The sequence below is a fragment of the Pleurodeles waltl genome, chromosome 6, assembly GCF_031143425.1.
Source record: "Pleurodeles waltl isolate 20211129_DDA chromosome 6, aPleWal1.hap1.20221129, whole genome shotgun sequence".
Lineage (NCBI taxonomy): Eukaryota > Metazoa > Chordata > Amphibia > Caudata > Salamandridae > Pleurodeles > Pleurodeles waltl.
The window spans coordinates 1,276,499,705-1,276,514,032 of NC_090445.1; the positions used below are offsets into that span (position 1 = coordinate 1,276,499,705).

Here is a 14,328-nt window from a genome sequence, read left to right on the forward strand (position 1 = left end):
GAAATGTAGGTAATTCAGCGTTACAGTTTTGATGCAAAATTACCGAAAATTAAACAATTGCGCCAGTTTTCATAATCCTGAGCAATTTGACACAAAAATCTTACAGCAGGAGCACAGTAACAATTAATTTAGCAAGTGTGAGAGGCTGCTGGCTCCTGCTGTTCGTGTTCTGTTGCATTTAGCACTATTTTCTCAGAGCAAAATGTAGTTGCTGGTCCATTTTAGAAGTAAGAGTGCATTTTGCGTTAAATAAATAGCACTAAATAGTAGGCTACGTTCTTCACGTAATTCCGCGTAATCTCACTTAATTTAGCTGTACTTTCATGTAACAACGCTACAGCAAATTACATAAATTATGCCCACCCCTAATTTTATTCAGTGCAGCATGTTTTAATGTTGTCATCACCAGTTCCCATTACTTCCACAGAGACGGTCCTCGAAGGAGGATCCTTCAGCTACCATTATCCATATCCATAGCCGTATCCATATCCACCAAATAATCTCTTTCTATTTATCTCTTCAGATTTCCTCCATCTATAAAAGTATGAATCACAGGTGGAGGTCTTTTCATTCACCACAAATTAAGGTTCTCAATACTTCATTAACATTATTGTGGTTCACACTGCAGCTCCTCTTTTGTGTCCACTGGCAGCCACTCTCAATTGCTCTCCTCTCTGAGACCAACCAGACTGGTCAACTAAAGGAATGTGCTTAAGCTGATTGGAAGGTGCCTACTGCCCAACTACCAAAAAGTGACCATATAAACTGGATACATGACATGAGTAAATGCCCATCACCAGCCTCAGTGGCCTGATGACAGAAGAAGTGTCACTGAGTTATACTTTTCAGTCTCTGACTATGTCTTGCTCTCCAGGGGTCCAGATTCCACTGGCATCTGCACTGCTCTGATCCAGAAGTTCTAAGAGTGCTTGCTTTGCACTTGTGTGTTCCTTTTGTGACTGTAGGCCCACACTCCAGTTTTTCTGAAAAAAAAAAGACTGCGATGTGCTCTCTTCAGGTCTCAGATCAGTCTCTTTGGAAGTGAAGCTAGTGACCCAGTGACACAGAGACATTTGTGTTGCACCATGTTCATCTTTGAAGGTATTTTCAAGACTTACTCATAAACAAGGACACAAATCAGGTTTCCTGGTCATTTAATATTTGAAACCAAAACTGAAGCTCCTAAATTTGCCTTGCCATAAACTTTTCATCTCTACTGTTTGGCCCTTTGTATTGTGTGTTTTGTGTATTTTAGGAATCTCAATAAGTGATTATGAACCTTGTGTTCGCTTGAGGAATACAAACCTCTATGTTCTAAAATCATTTTGAAGAGCACAGTGTTGGATAATGATTACTGATCACAATCAGTTTACATTGTGTTTTACTTTGTGCTCTGTGTTGCCAAAGGATTCCTTTTCTTATATGTGATATCTTATGTAATTGAGTGATTTTTCCTTCATTGGTTATATTTTTATTGTAGCTATATGTACACAAATGTAATCTTTCAACAAGGTGTTTTAAACAAAAGAACAACTCTGACTCAACATTTAACTTTGTTGCAACTGCAATAACTGAATTATATACTCTAACTATTCTCATCTCATCTCGCACACTTTCCATCTGAGCTAGGCCTTCACTGCTCGACCGCTACCAAGGAGAGTGAAGGAAGCTTTAGCGACCAATTTGTCATCGTAGATCGGTACTGCTAGGGCAGGTGTTTTAATTTGAAATTATTAATGAGTGTTTATGTATTTTGAATAATGAGTTTATGAGGAAAATGAATAGCGTAGAAAAATAATGCATGCATTTGAAAATGTGACCTCGAACAATGGCCATCAATGTTCACGAAATGTACTAATTAATAATTAATACTTATGAAATATCGAATATATACTAGATTAATGCAGTAATATATCATATTAAGGGTTATGAAGTATGCTTTAGCTTTATTAATTGTAGGCCTTAACCTAGCAAGTGTCTTGGCCTATTTTGCCAGGCCTCATGCAGAAGCTTTATTTCTTAGCGTTTAATACAAATGCTGACAAGGTAAATTACACTGTGAAATGTCCATTGTCTTGTTAGAAGTGCTTAACGGAAGCTTTTCGTGAGAACTGACTACTAGGAGATGATGTTCCTGCTACTACAACATTTTATGTGTAATGTGTGCGAGACTGACTTTCCCAGGATAAGAACAATGACGATACTGACTGGATCTGAAGCTGCAACAATATTGTTACCTGACGAGCCGGGCGATGAGAACATCGTAAAGTGGACCAATCAACTGCATGTGAATTGTGAAATATTAGAATTCATAGATTTGGCATAGAAATATTATTGGGTAAAATATGAACATACGATTGACTGATCAATAGGGAATTAGGGGATAGTTTAGGTGACTTTGATATAACAATGCCGCAGAAGGGAAAAGATTCAGACTTGAGAGAGATTTGAGATTCATTCCTATAGTGGGCTCATATTCTCTAACTGAGAGCCTGATGTTTTGCTGATCGACTGATGACTTCAGGACGAAGACTGATTCTACTTTGCTGACCCATACCGAGAATAGGTATATAATGATAAACTGTGACTATTATACCTCTTATGCTATTTCTTTCTAGGCGCTGTTTTGATAGATCCCTAGCTAGATGTTTTCCAAATTTGTGTTTCTAAATTGTTTTTCATGAAGCCCAACATGCTGATGCTAATCTGATGTTAGTTAAGGGCCCTCACAAATGACTGACGATTACAGGGACTAATGACTGATGAATTACCTTGCTGAATTCCATGTATGTTATATCTTTGTCACAGCTGACTCTGCTATTGATTTGCACTGTATCTCTAGAATGTTGTGGTTCAAGCTTTGATTAGATTACGTTTCTTCTGAAGTTTTGGACAACCAGTGCTGTTTTTGTATGTGTTCCATTTGATTTTGAGATTAATCTACATGACATTAGCATTGTTAATATAGGAAAATAAACTTACTAAACTTTTACTTAAGGTGTAGTTATTCATGACTGAAAGTTCATGGTGTGTGACATTTACTTACTCCATTGATTATTGATTTTATTGATTACTAATGATTTATGATTTGAGCACTGATTATTGATTATGTACTGGAGCTATGATAAGAACTTCTTAATTGTGAGTCAAAAGGTTCATCGACCTATTCGCGTCCACTTGTAAGTATACTTATTAAGGTCTGACGCACTAACAGTTATGGTAGCAGACTGATGTTTAGTCTCCTTAAGAGCTTGCCATAGATGTGTGGTACTGAGTGATAACAGAGAAAGTAAGAGACCGATAGTTTGTCTCCTTAGGAGCCTACCATAGACGTGCAGTACACAGTGACAGGTGTTCCCAGAGATGGTAGAAGTTTGAAGCTGGTCCTTTTGAGAGTCATTTTTATTGAGATTTGGATTTTGCTTTTCAATGATGATAACTGGAGAGAAAATGATGTTCCCTTAAGCCCAAAAATGACTTACCCAGATCCTGGATCCTCCTAATGGTTGTTGAGGATGTTCCCGGCATTCTAGTGATAGAGTGAGTGAAGTAGGTCGTGCTTGCACAGCTTATGCAAATCACAGGTGAATTATGAGGTTGGTGAGGATCTTAGGGAGTTTGCGTACTCCAAATTACATTGTAGTAGGAGTGTGCGTACTCCATAGTGTGAGAGTATCAAACTTCACATGTGTGAGGCGCTTTGTGTTAAAACAATGTCCATGTGATTGTTGATGCATGGACCCTGCAAGTTCTAATATATTGAAAAGTGTATGAGACACTTGGTTATGTGTTGTAATTTGTCTGGTTTAGTAGGTTGAATGGGTGTGGTCAACAAGTCAGTGTGTGAGTTAAAGTGGGTGAGAGAAAATTTCGACTGAGATTTGGTGAGTCCTATGTGCACCAGGCAGACCCATTGATCAGTTGAGAGTAAAATTTGTGGGTTGGATTTTGCTTGCGTATCCGGGAGACCGAGAAAGCATGCGCAAAAAGAGCCATTATTGAAAATCCGTAAGGTTTCTGAAGTGATTGTGTTACCTTTCCTGTAGTAAACCAGCTGATTTGTTTTGGTTTTGGTTTTTGATTAGTGCTCGCAATATTTTGCATTAGTTTGTGTGTATTGGAGTTTAGGAGGGCAAGCCGCAAGACTTTGTCAGCTGCAGTACGTGTGAGTGTGACATCATTGGAGCCACGCTGGGATAGGTTATTTAGTGAGAAGGGTCACGCGTCCGTGAGAGGCAATTGTTTGAGAATGTGGGTGAAAGGAATCTTGGGATTAAAAGTAATTTCCTGATTTGATTTTGAATAAACAAAAGTAGAAAAGATGACGTTTTCCAAAGCGTTGAGAAGTGGCTTAAGGGGAGATACGTACATTACAGCGAGTGTAGGCGAGGCTACACCGCCAGAAAGTACATCGGCTTACATTGTAATGGAAGAGAGAAGTGTCGCGCCATGCCTTTGGCTAAAGCAATGGTGCAAATTGACAGAAAAAGATTGGAGCTTAGCATTTCCTACAAATGGGACGTTCAATTTGAGGGTTTTGGAGCATTTGCGGATGGCGCTATGTGAATCGAAGACCCCTCCGAGACCAGAACAGTTTGAGGCATTAGCGGTTTGGGAACTGGTAGCTAGACAGCAACAGCAATTGAAATTTGAGACAAGAATGAGAAGGAAGAAAAGACTTTAGCGGAGGCTAAATGGGATAGGAATCAGAAGATGTGGAGAACAGAGACTTTGCAGGGAATTAAGTTGTTTCCGGCGACTACACAGGAGGATGAGAAGGAAGGAAAGAAAGCAACAAAGAAGACTAATAGAGGTCCGTCTGAAAGTAAAGGAGGGAGCTAGAAAGTCTTCAACAGTAGAGGAGGAATCGGATAATGATAAGTTCCTTACACAGTTATTGAGAGACCGACCACCATCATATAAAGTATGTGAGAGTGGTCCGAGTACTAGAGCTGATCCGACATCCCGACAGAGGTTAATGGGACAGTGAGTCCAGTGCAGGTTAATGCTAACCTGACACCAAATGCGGTACTCCTGTAGTGCAGACTCAGATGCAGCCACCACAGATACAGAAAATATATCCTGATGTGCCCATTTTAGAGACGACTTTGAACTTAGTGGTGCCCACGGAACAGGTGGTTGGTTCCGAGACCAATACTGGTCCAGACTGAGCTGACTCTGATTTTGTTGCCTCAAGTGCAGCCACAGGTAATACCGAGATTTACATCAATGACAGGGACACATCCAATGATGAATCATAATATGGAAGTTACTCTCCCACAGAGTGTATGTGCCATAGCAGCCGCGGATGCAATATCGCTACCGATTACTCTTGGTCCAACGGTACCATTATTTGCACAAAAGAAACCGACTGTGGGTGAACAGGGAGCAATGGCCCAGAGTCTGATGAGAGGAGGACATAATGAACAAGTTCAGGTAGTCTCTCTTGTGGGTCAGACATTGGATGGATCAAGATCATTGCTAGATCCCAGTCCACATGTTTCACTTCCAGATACGGTGACAGGACCAAGTGTAAGCCAGAGCCTGAAATTATTGACACCGCAGACTTTGAATATAGTTGCACAGCAGGTGCCCCCAATCCAAGGGAGTAACATTTATTTACAGGGATTGACAGCTCAGCAGTTGACTGAATGGTTAGACAAATTGAATACCCCACAGAATGCCCCTAAATGAGAGGAGAAATTAAATTGTGTCAGATTAAGCATGGAAGCGGGTGAACTCATTAAGGGAACCATGGGGTGAATAGGTTAGAATCCTACATGGAGTCAGAATTGAGATGCCTGTGTCCAAAGATTACGAGAGAGGTGAACAGGTTGTATTAGAGATTAACAGACGTGGCAGAGAAGTACGGCATTGAGATTGAGAAAACAAAGCATTTGAAGAGAAGTTATAGATTAGATTTTGAGGCAAACGGTTTTGAACACATGAGGTCTGCAGGAATGAAGCACACCTTAAAGAATTACTGCAGAGTGCTCAGACCGGGGGAGCATTAGACAAATGGGAAGGCAGATGGGTAAAGAAAAGAGACAAATGGAAAAGGGATTCGTTGGAGCTGACTGAGAATGAGCTTCCCGATAAAGATCCAGTAAAAATTTCACCAATGAGGGAGATTCCAGGGGGAAATTTTGTTCATGTCCCTTGAAGCAGAAGTGACATTCTATCATTTACAAATGATTATCCAAAATTGAGAGAAAAGCCCTTAGAGTGGTATCAACAGACAGACAGGTTTGAGAAACTTGCAAAGGGTTTGTGAAAGGACCTGAATACATTACTACAGATTGAGGTTCCAGCTGACTTGTGGGTCGAGTGTAAGAGGAGTGTAGACTGTCCAACAAGGGAACCGGAGATAGACAACAATACAGGTGCGCTGTCTCCTGAGGTAATGAAATATTACTATAAGGTGAATGAGTTTCTGAAATCAAGAATTTTGTCGAAGAATATTGATTGGCAGAGGATTGACAGGATAGCGCAGGAAGCAAAGGAGTCGATACATGCGTACTATGAGAGATTGTTGCGGGCATTCAAGCATTACAGTGGTACAGAAACAATTGAGGTGAAAGACATGCTACACTTTGTGTTCAGCTTTGTGGAAGGATTGAGACCTGAAATTACCCAGATGATTAGGAGTCATTTGATTTGCTGGCAATCAAAGCCAATTGATGAGGTATTGCAGTATGTGAAATACTGTGGTGATGAGATTGAACTGAAGCAGAAAAAGTTGAAAGAAAAAGCAAGGGTGATGCAGATTAAAGCAGCTCAAACAGGGGTGCAAGGAAATTGTGTGCAGCAGATGTCGCAGCAGCATGGAAATGTTAAGATTCAGCCTCATATGAGAGGTAGAGGTCGTGGAGGCAATATGAATCGTGGTCCAGATTTGAATACTGTATTGGTTCAGAATGATGTGCAGAGAATGAAGAAGCTATTGCTGTGTTATATTTGCGGAGCCATGGGACATTGGAGGCGGGAGTGTCCGATGATGGTGCAAGAAGATGTTGTTCAGCAGAGTAATGACATTAATTCATTTCAGACCGAGGACCGAGACTAAGGGGTCCTAATCCTAATTTCTAGAATAATGAGAATCAAATGCAGAATTTTCAACCCATGTAGCAGGTGCAAATGCCCGTGCACAAGTGTCACAGTTACAGCCAATGCAACAGCAGGTTCCCATGGTACCTAGACAGCAAATGCAAATACCTCAAGCCCCAATAGAGCAGCAACAAATGATGCTTTCTCAACAGGTCACAGGTCAGAGACAAGACAGAAGTAGTAACACAGTGCACCAATTTCCATTACACAGGGAGGATGGAATAAATGTTGAATGGACGAGTAGTAGTTCAGATGAGGAGCCATGTGTGCTTGCGACTTCTTTAGAAGTAGATCAGAGAGGACCCTATGTAAGGGGAAAGGTTATGGGTCACAGAGTTTCATTTTTGGTGGACACAGGAGCTACACGCTCTACACTGCGAAGTGCAGAGGTTCCGAATTTGCCCCTTTCAGGTAGAACAGTTCAGGTTGTGGGGGTAGCACACCAGTATCTGACAAATCCAATTACAGATCCAGTTCAAGTTGAGATTGGCAATTTTCATGGACTGCATAAGTTTGTAGTCTGCGATTCAAGTCTGGTATCCTTACTGGGAAGAGACTTAGGGCCAGATGTAGCAAACTTTTGCGAGTCGCAAATGGCCCGATTCGCAATTTGCAACCCTGCAAAATCGGAAACAGGATGCAAAAATCCCATTTCCGACTCGCAAAATGCGACACAAGCCATTACCGACTCGCAAAAATAGCGACTTCATTTTGCGACCCGCAAATAGGAAGTCGCAATTTGCGAGTCGCAAACCAAATGCAATAGCCACTCAAATTGCGACTAGTCGCAAAAAGCCCATTTTGCACTTCCAATTTACCACTAACTCAGAGCAGGTGGTAACCAGAACCAAAGTATAAAAGGAGACCCAGAGGGCACCTGGGTTACTCAAGATGGCGGAGATATATGTGATAGCAATAAGGAGGAGAGCCCACGCCACACAGCAGATGAGGAGGAGGAGCCAGAGACAGGAGAAGATATACAGAACCAGGCAGACACTTTTCCAACAAACTAAGGAGGAGATATATGATAAATACAGAGTTAGCAGTGCAGCAATACTAGATTTAATAGATCTACTCAATCCTCAGCTTCAACGCCAGACTGTGCGCGGCTCGCCCTCCCTACACATGTGCAAGTGCTATGCTCACTGCACCTCTTGGCCTCGGGTAGCTATCAGGGGGTCATTGCCGTGGCAGGTGGGGTATCCCAAAGTGCACTCTCACAGTTCTTCAGAGCATTCCTAGATGCCTTACTCACAAACATGTCCAGATACATATACATACCCAGGAATGAGGCAGAAATCAACAGCACCAAGTTGGAATTCTACAGGATTGCCAACTTCCCCCATGTAATAGGGTGTGTAGACTGGGCACATATACAAATATGCCCTCCTGCAAATCTGGAATATCTGTTCCGCAACCGGAAGTGTACCCACTCACTGAACATCCAGGTGGTATGTGACGGCCATTATGTTATCACTGACATGGTTGCCAAATTTCCAGGGAGCACACATGACTCCACATTTTCAGGCACAGTGGGATACACCAACGCCTAGAACGTGGGGAGTTTGGAGACGGATACCTCGTAGGTATAGCTGAATACACCTTGAAGACATACACGCAGGTCAATGTGGAACCCATCAATGCCCAGCTAACATTGTACGTTTTGTGCCAAACAGGTGACAGTGCATATGCACTACGACCATGGATACTTACCCCGTACTTAACACCCACCAATGAGACAGAGAGGTGATACAACAATGCCCATAGGAGGACCCGAAATATCATAGAGAGGACCTTTGGACTGCTGAAGGCAAGATTCAGATGCCTCCACAGAAGTGGAGGTGCCCTCCAGTATAACCCAGTAACAGCTTTCGTGGGCTACCTCTCACCCCAGAAGACCCAGATTCGGAGGATGACGAGCAAGAGCTACCACATCGCCATCATGGGGATAGAAGCATTGCAAATCAAGGCAGACTGAGATGGGACCACATTGCAAACCAATACTTTGGAAGGTACGTGCTAACTGTCACCACACTCACTAATGTCACACACAAAGAGTCCAGGTGTGAAGTGGAACAAACAAGGAATTTAATAATGTGCACCAAAAAAAACTATATACATAAACTACAGTTCAAGGGCTGTAAAAGTCCACCTGGCATGAGGACACATTAACCTCATGTGCCTCTACTCCAGGACACACTCTACGCCGGCCTCGCCCAGCATGGCTGGTTCCTGGTGTGTCATCAGTGCCCTGCCTTGCGCGACCACTGCGCAACACCCTGGTGTCACTGGCTGAGACACTGCTAACGGTGGAGCCCTCCTCGCTGTCCTGCGGCGTCTCTGCGGCGCCCCTTGCCACCTGTCGTGCCTCCATGAGATCTACGGCGTGGCTGAGACGTCCCAGTCCACGTGCCACATCACTGGCAAAGTGGCCCATGTCCACCTGGAGGCTGACCGTGAGCCGTGACAGTCCAGTGGTGTTTACTGCCTGCCTGACGATGGAGGCAGACATGCGATCTAGCCTGTGGATGAGCTGCCTCTCACGGCGCCCTGCACCCTCTCTCTCAGTGATGAGTTCTGCCACCAGTTGTCTCATTGAGAGTGCAAGGTCGCCAACATGGGTATTGAGTTGTTGCAGCTCTGTGTGTACCAGTTGCAGCCCTGTGTCCTGGTTCTGTTCCATGCGCTGCATGGCCCCTGATATGTTCCTTATCTCCCGTGTCTGCAGGCGCTGACCACGTAGGAGTGCAGCCTTGGCGGCCGACATGGAGGCGTCCCCTGACTCAGCCTGCGGCACTGGAGGGACATTTAGACTCCGCCTGCGACGCAGTGGAGGCTCCGTGTCCTGTGCACCGGCACTGTGGCTGGGACCGGGTGCTGGCTCACTCACCAGTATGGCAACTGGTGCATCAGGAGGGGACTGTGTTTGGGTGGTGCAGGTCCCTGTGGTGGCTGGTCCTGAGTTCTGTGCAGGCTGGTGGCTGACCTGTGGCCCCTGGACGCTGTGGCTGGAGGTGGTGTTGTGTGGGAGACCTGTGGGACATAGGGAACACACTGTCAGTATCTACCATCTGTTATCTACTTCCTAATAAACTGTTGCCTATCAACTGCCTACTTGACTACATTCCCCATAATGCACCATGCAGGTGGTTGCTACTCTGAAATGGAGCTATTTTGGTTGTGCATGCTGCTGTGTACAAGGTGGGTGGGGGTATGGCATATATGGGTGTACATGCATGTCTCATGGTACTCACCGGTTGATGGTCCTGGCTCTGACGTGTCCAGCTCTCCCATCCCGCACACTGCCTCTGGCTCCAAGGTCTCCTCCACTCTTTCCTCCAGGGGTGTGGGTGGTGGTATAGTGGATGGTACCACTCCAGTGCCCCTCATCTCCCGGAGCCACTCTGCCACCCTCTCCTTGGTCCGGGAGCGCAGGTCATACCACCGTTTCTTCAATTCTTCTATACTCCGGTGGCTAACACCCATGGAGTTTACCTTGTCCTGTATTTCAGCCCAAATCCTTTTCTTTTCCACCTCTGGCACACTGAGGGCTGCCCTCCCAAAAAGTTGTTCATGGTGCTGACAGCATTCCTCAGTCAGCACCTCCAGTTCTGTTTCTGCAAATTTCAATTTGCGCTTTCTAGGAGTGTCTGCCATGGTAGCTGCTGTTCCTCCTGTTTGCAGTTCAGCAGTTTAAAATGGGTGTGGTCCTCCCTCCTCCCAGGTGTATTAGTAAACTTCCTGGCTGTGATGTCATCATCAGGAGCCAGGAAGTGTTTTCCAGAGTCTTCTGCTGCACCTGCATTCAATTTGCAGCACAGTCGCAATTTGCGACACCCACTCGCAATTTGCGTGTTTGTTTTTAGCGCGGTCGCAAAAAGCGAACTCGCAAACAGCGGACTCGCAATCTGCGATGCGACTTCATTTGCGAGTCGCAAATTGAAGTCGCTTTTTCTTTTTGGATACCATTTAGCAAGTCGGAAATTGCAAGTCGCAATGACTCGCAATTTCTGACTCGCTAATTTTTTCCTACCTACATCTGGCCCTTACTGTGTAGAACAAAGGATTTGGGGCCATATGTACGAACACATTTTCCCATTGACACAGAATGGGAAAAACCCTTTGCTACATCTGGCCCTTGATTACTTGCTCAACTGATGGAATTGAAATTCAGATGAATAGTGATGATGAGGAAGACCAAGCGCCAGAAATAGAGTGTGAAAATGCAAGTGAGGAGTACGCTTTGATTGAGTTTTTCCCGATGTTCGCAGTGAAAGAGCTCCATCCTGATCTGCAGGGAACAGTACAAGAGAACTTGTGGAATTTGACAGGAAAGGAAGTAGGTCTGATTAAAGGAGTGGAACCACTCAGAGTTACAATAAAACTGAATGCAGTTTTTCCTCATCTTCCGCAGTACCATATGCCACAAGATGTCCTGATGAAAGTGGCTCAGATAATTGCAGATTTTGTGAAGCAGGGCGTTCTGAAAGAAGTGTTGAGCAGTCCATGTAACTCACCGATATTGGATTTGAAGAAGCCCTGTGGGAAGGTTCCCATTGTTCAGGATTTGAAAAAAATAAATGAGATTGTGGTCAAATGTTGTCCCGTAGTGTCCAATCTAGCTGTGATAATATTCCAGATTCCATGTGATGCATAGTTGTTTACGGTCATTGATTTGTCACAAGTGTTCTTTTCTGCGCCTCTTCATGAGGATAGCCAATTTCTCTTTTGTTTCAAATTCCTGGATCAAATTTATTGCTGGTGCAGAATTCCTCAAGGGTATACAGAGCCACCTTCCGTACTCAACCAGATCTTGAAAAATAATTTGGAGTCGTGGGAATTGCCTTTCCAATCGACCTTGGTGCAGTACATTGATGACTTACTGATTGCGTCTAAGACAAGGGACAAGTGCAAGTATGATACGATTGCCCTGTTGAACCATTTGGTAAAGAATGTTCATAAAGTCTCTTCACTGAAGTTGCAGTACTGTTCAGAAAGTAGTGAAGTATTTGGGTCACTAGATTGAGAAAGGGTTGAGAAAGATATCCAGAGAAAGGATTACAACGAAATTGCAGATAAGTCCCCCAACCACACAGAGAGATGTCAGGATGTTCCTGGGAATGGTGAGCTATTGTCACCAATTGATTCCAAATTTATCAGTCGTTTCAAGACTATTGCAGAACTGACATATAAAGAAATCACTGATCCCATAGTGCTAGACCTGCATGAAATGAGAGCTTTTATTGAGTTGAGAGAGAGTTTGTGCAGACCTCCAGCATTGGGTATGCCTGACCACACAAAGCCTTTCACATTGTTTTGTCATGAGAGTGATGTGATGCATGTTCATTGTCTGTCTTGACACAAGTCCATGGAGGTGCACATCGCCCAGTAGCATATTTTTAAGCTACTTTGAACCCAGTTGCAGCAGCCTTACCAGGTTGTTTGCGTGCAGTTGCTGCAGTTGGTCAAAGTCTTTCACAGTGTGGTGACAGGATATCCCCTGACTGTAATGGTCCCTCACTCGATTGAGATTTTACTGACAAGGATAAAAACCCAATACTTGACTGGTGCTAGGTTGACTAGGTATGAAACGAGTATTTTGGGATCACCAAATGTGACATTGAAAAGATGTACAGTGCTGAACCCGGCAACCTTACTTCCTATTGAAAATGTTGAAATTGAAAAAGAGCATGACTGTCTCGAAGGAACTGAGTTGTGCACAAAACCGAGACCTGACATTAGAGATACCCGATTGGAAGAAAATGAATTATTTTTGTTGATGGTTCTTGTCTGAGAGACAATACAGGGACACTGAGAGCAGGATATGCTGTGTGTACAATTACAGGTACCTTGGAAGCTTCTTGGCTTTGAGGGGTGTATTCTGCTCAAGTAGCCGAACTGGTTGCCCTTACTAGAGCGTGCCATATTTCTGCTAAATTGAGAGTTACTTTCTATACAGATAGCCAGTACGCATTTGGAATAGCTCATGATTTTGGTCAATTGTGGTCACAGAAAAGGTTCCTGACCTCTTCTGGTTTGCCAGTGAGAAATGGTGAATGAATAAAAGAACTTTTCTATGCAATAGAATTGCCTGAAACGATTGCCGTGGTAAAATGCAGTGCACACCTGAAGTCGCAGGACTATGTATCATTGGGAAATGGATATGGGGATCAAGTCGCAAGGTTTTGCGCATTGAACTGTATATCTTTCAAAGAAAAGTGTGAACTGTTACCTGAAGAAGGCGAAACGTGTACAAGTTATGCAAAGAAAGTAATTGATACTTTGGAAGAATTAAAATCTTTGCAGAATAATGTTGAGAAGAAGGAAAAATGTTCATGGAACAAATTAAAATGTGTTCAAAGACAAGATGAATTATCGGTTACTGAGGAGAGTCAATTGGTTTTGCCAACTAGCCTGTTGTCTCAAATGGCAAGGCACTGTCATGGTCAAGCACATATTGGAAGGGATGCCATGGTTCGTCTGTTCAAACTTGATTGGTTCAACCCCAAGTTTAGACACGTTGCTGAAGCAGTTTGCCATTGTTATATCATTTGCCAACAGCTAAATGCGGGAAAGGGACAGTGGTTAACTTGAGCCAGATTGGAAGAGCAGGAGGTCCATTCAGCAGAATGCAAATGGATTTTATTGAGATGCCTGTGTGTGGAGGTTTGAGATATGTGTTGGGGATTGTTTGCATCTTTAGTCACTGGATTGAAGCCTACCCCACACGAAGAAATGATAGTCTCACAGTAGCAAAACTACTGCTTAGGGAGCTGATACCACGTTTCTGGTTTCCGATCTCTTTAGAATGAGATAGGGGAAGTCACTTCAATAACAAAGTAATTAAATTACTGTGTGCAGCACTGAACATTGAGCAGAAGTTGCATGGCAGTTACCGCCCTGAAGCATCAGGACTAGTGGAACAGATGAATGGTACCTTGAAGTCAAGAGTTGCAAAGATGTGTGCAGCTGTGAATTTGAAATGGCCCAATGCATTGCCTCTAGTATTTATGTCAATGAGAAACACACCTGACAGGAAGACAGGACTGTCGCCCAATGAGATCCTCATAGGCAGAGAAATTAGGTTACCAGCGGTGCCAGCAAATGCACTTGTCAACATTACAGATGATATGGTGTTGGATTACTGCAAGAGTCTGGCTGATGTAATCCACTATTTTTCCCTCCAGGAGAGTATCACAGAGCCTATCTCAACTGAAGCAG

At 43.6% G+C, this 14,328-nt stretch overlaps 1 protein-coding gene across 1 annotated transcript in view; it reads right to left on the reverse strand.

The window, feature by feature from the left end:
- LOC138300803 (SPARC-like) overlaps positions 1 to 14,328 on the reverse strand; it is a 695,108-nt gene that overhangs the window by 534,550 nt on the left and 146,230 nt on the right. The gene's annotated exons all lie outside the window — the stretch shown is intronic.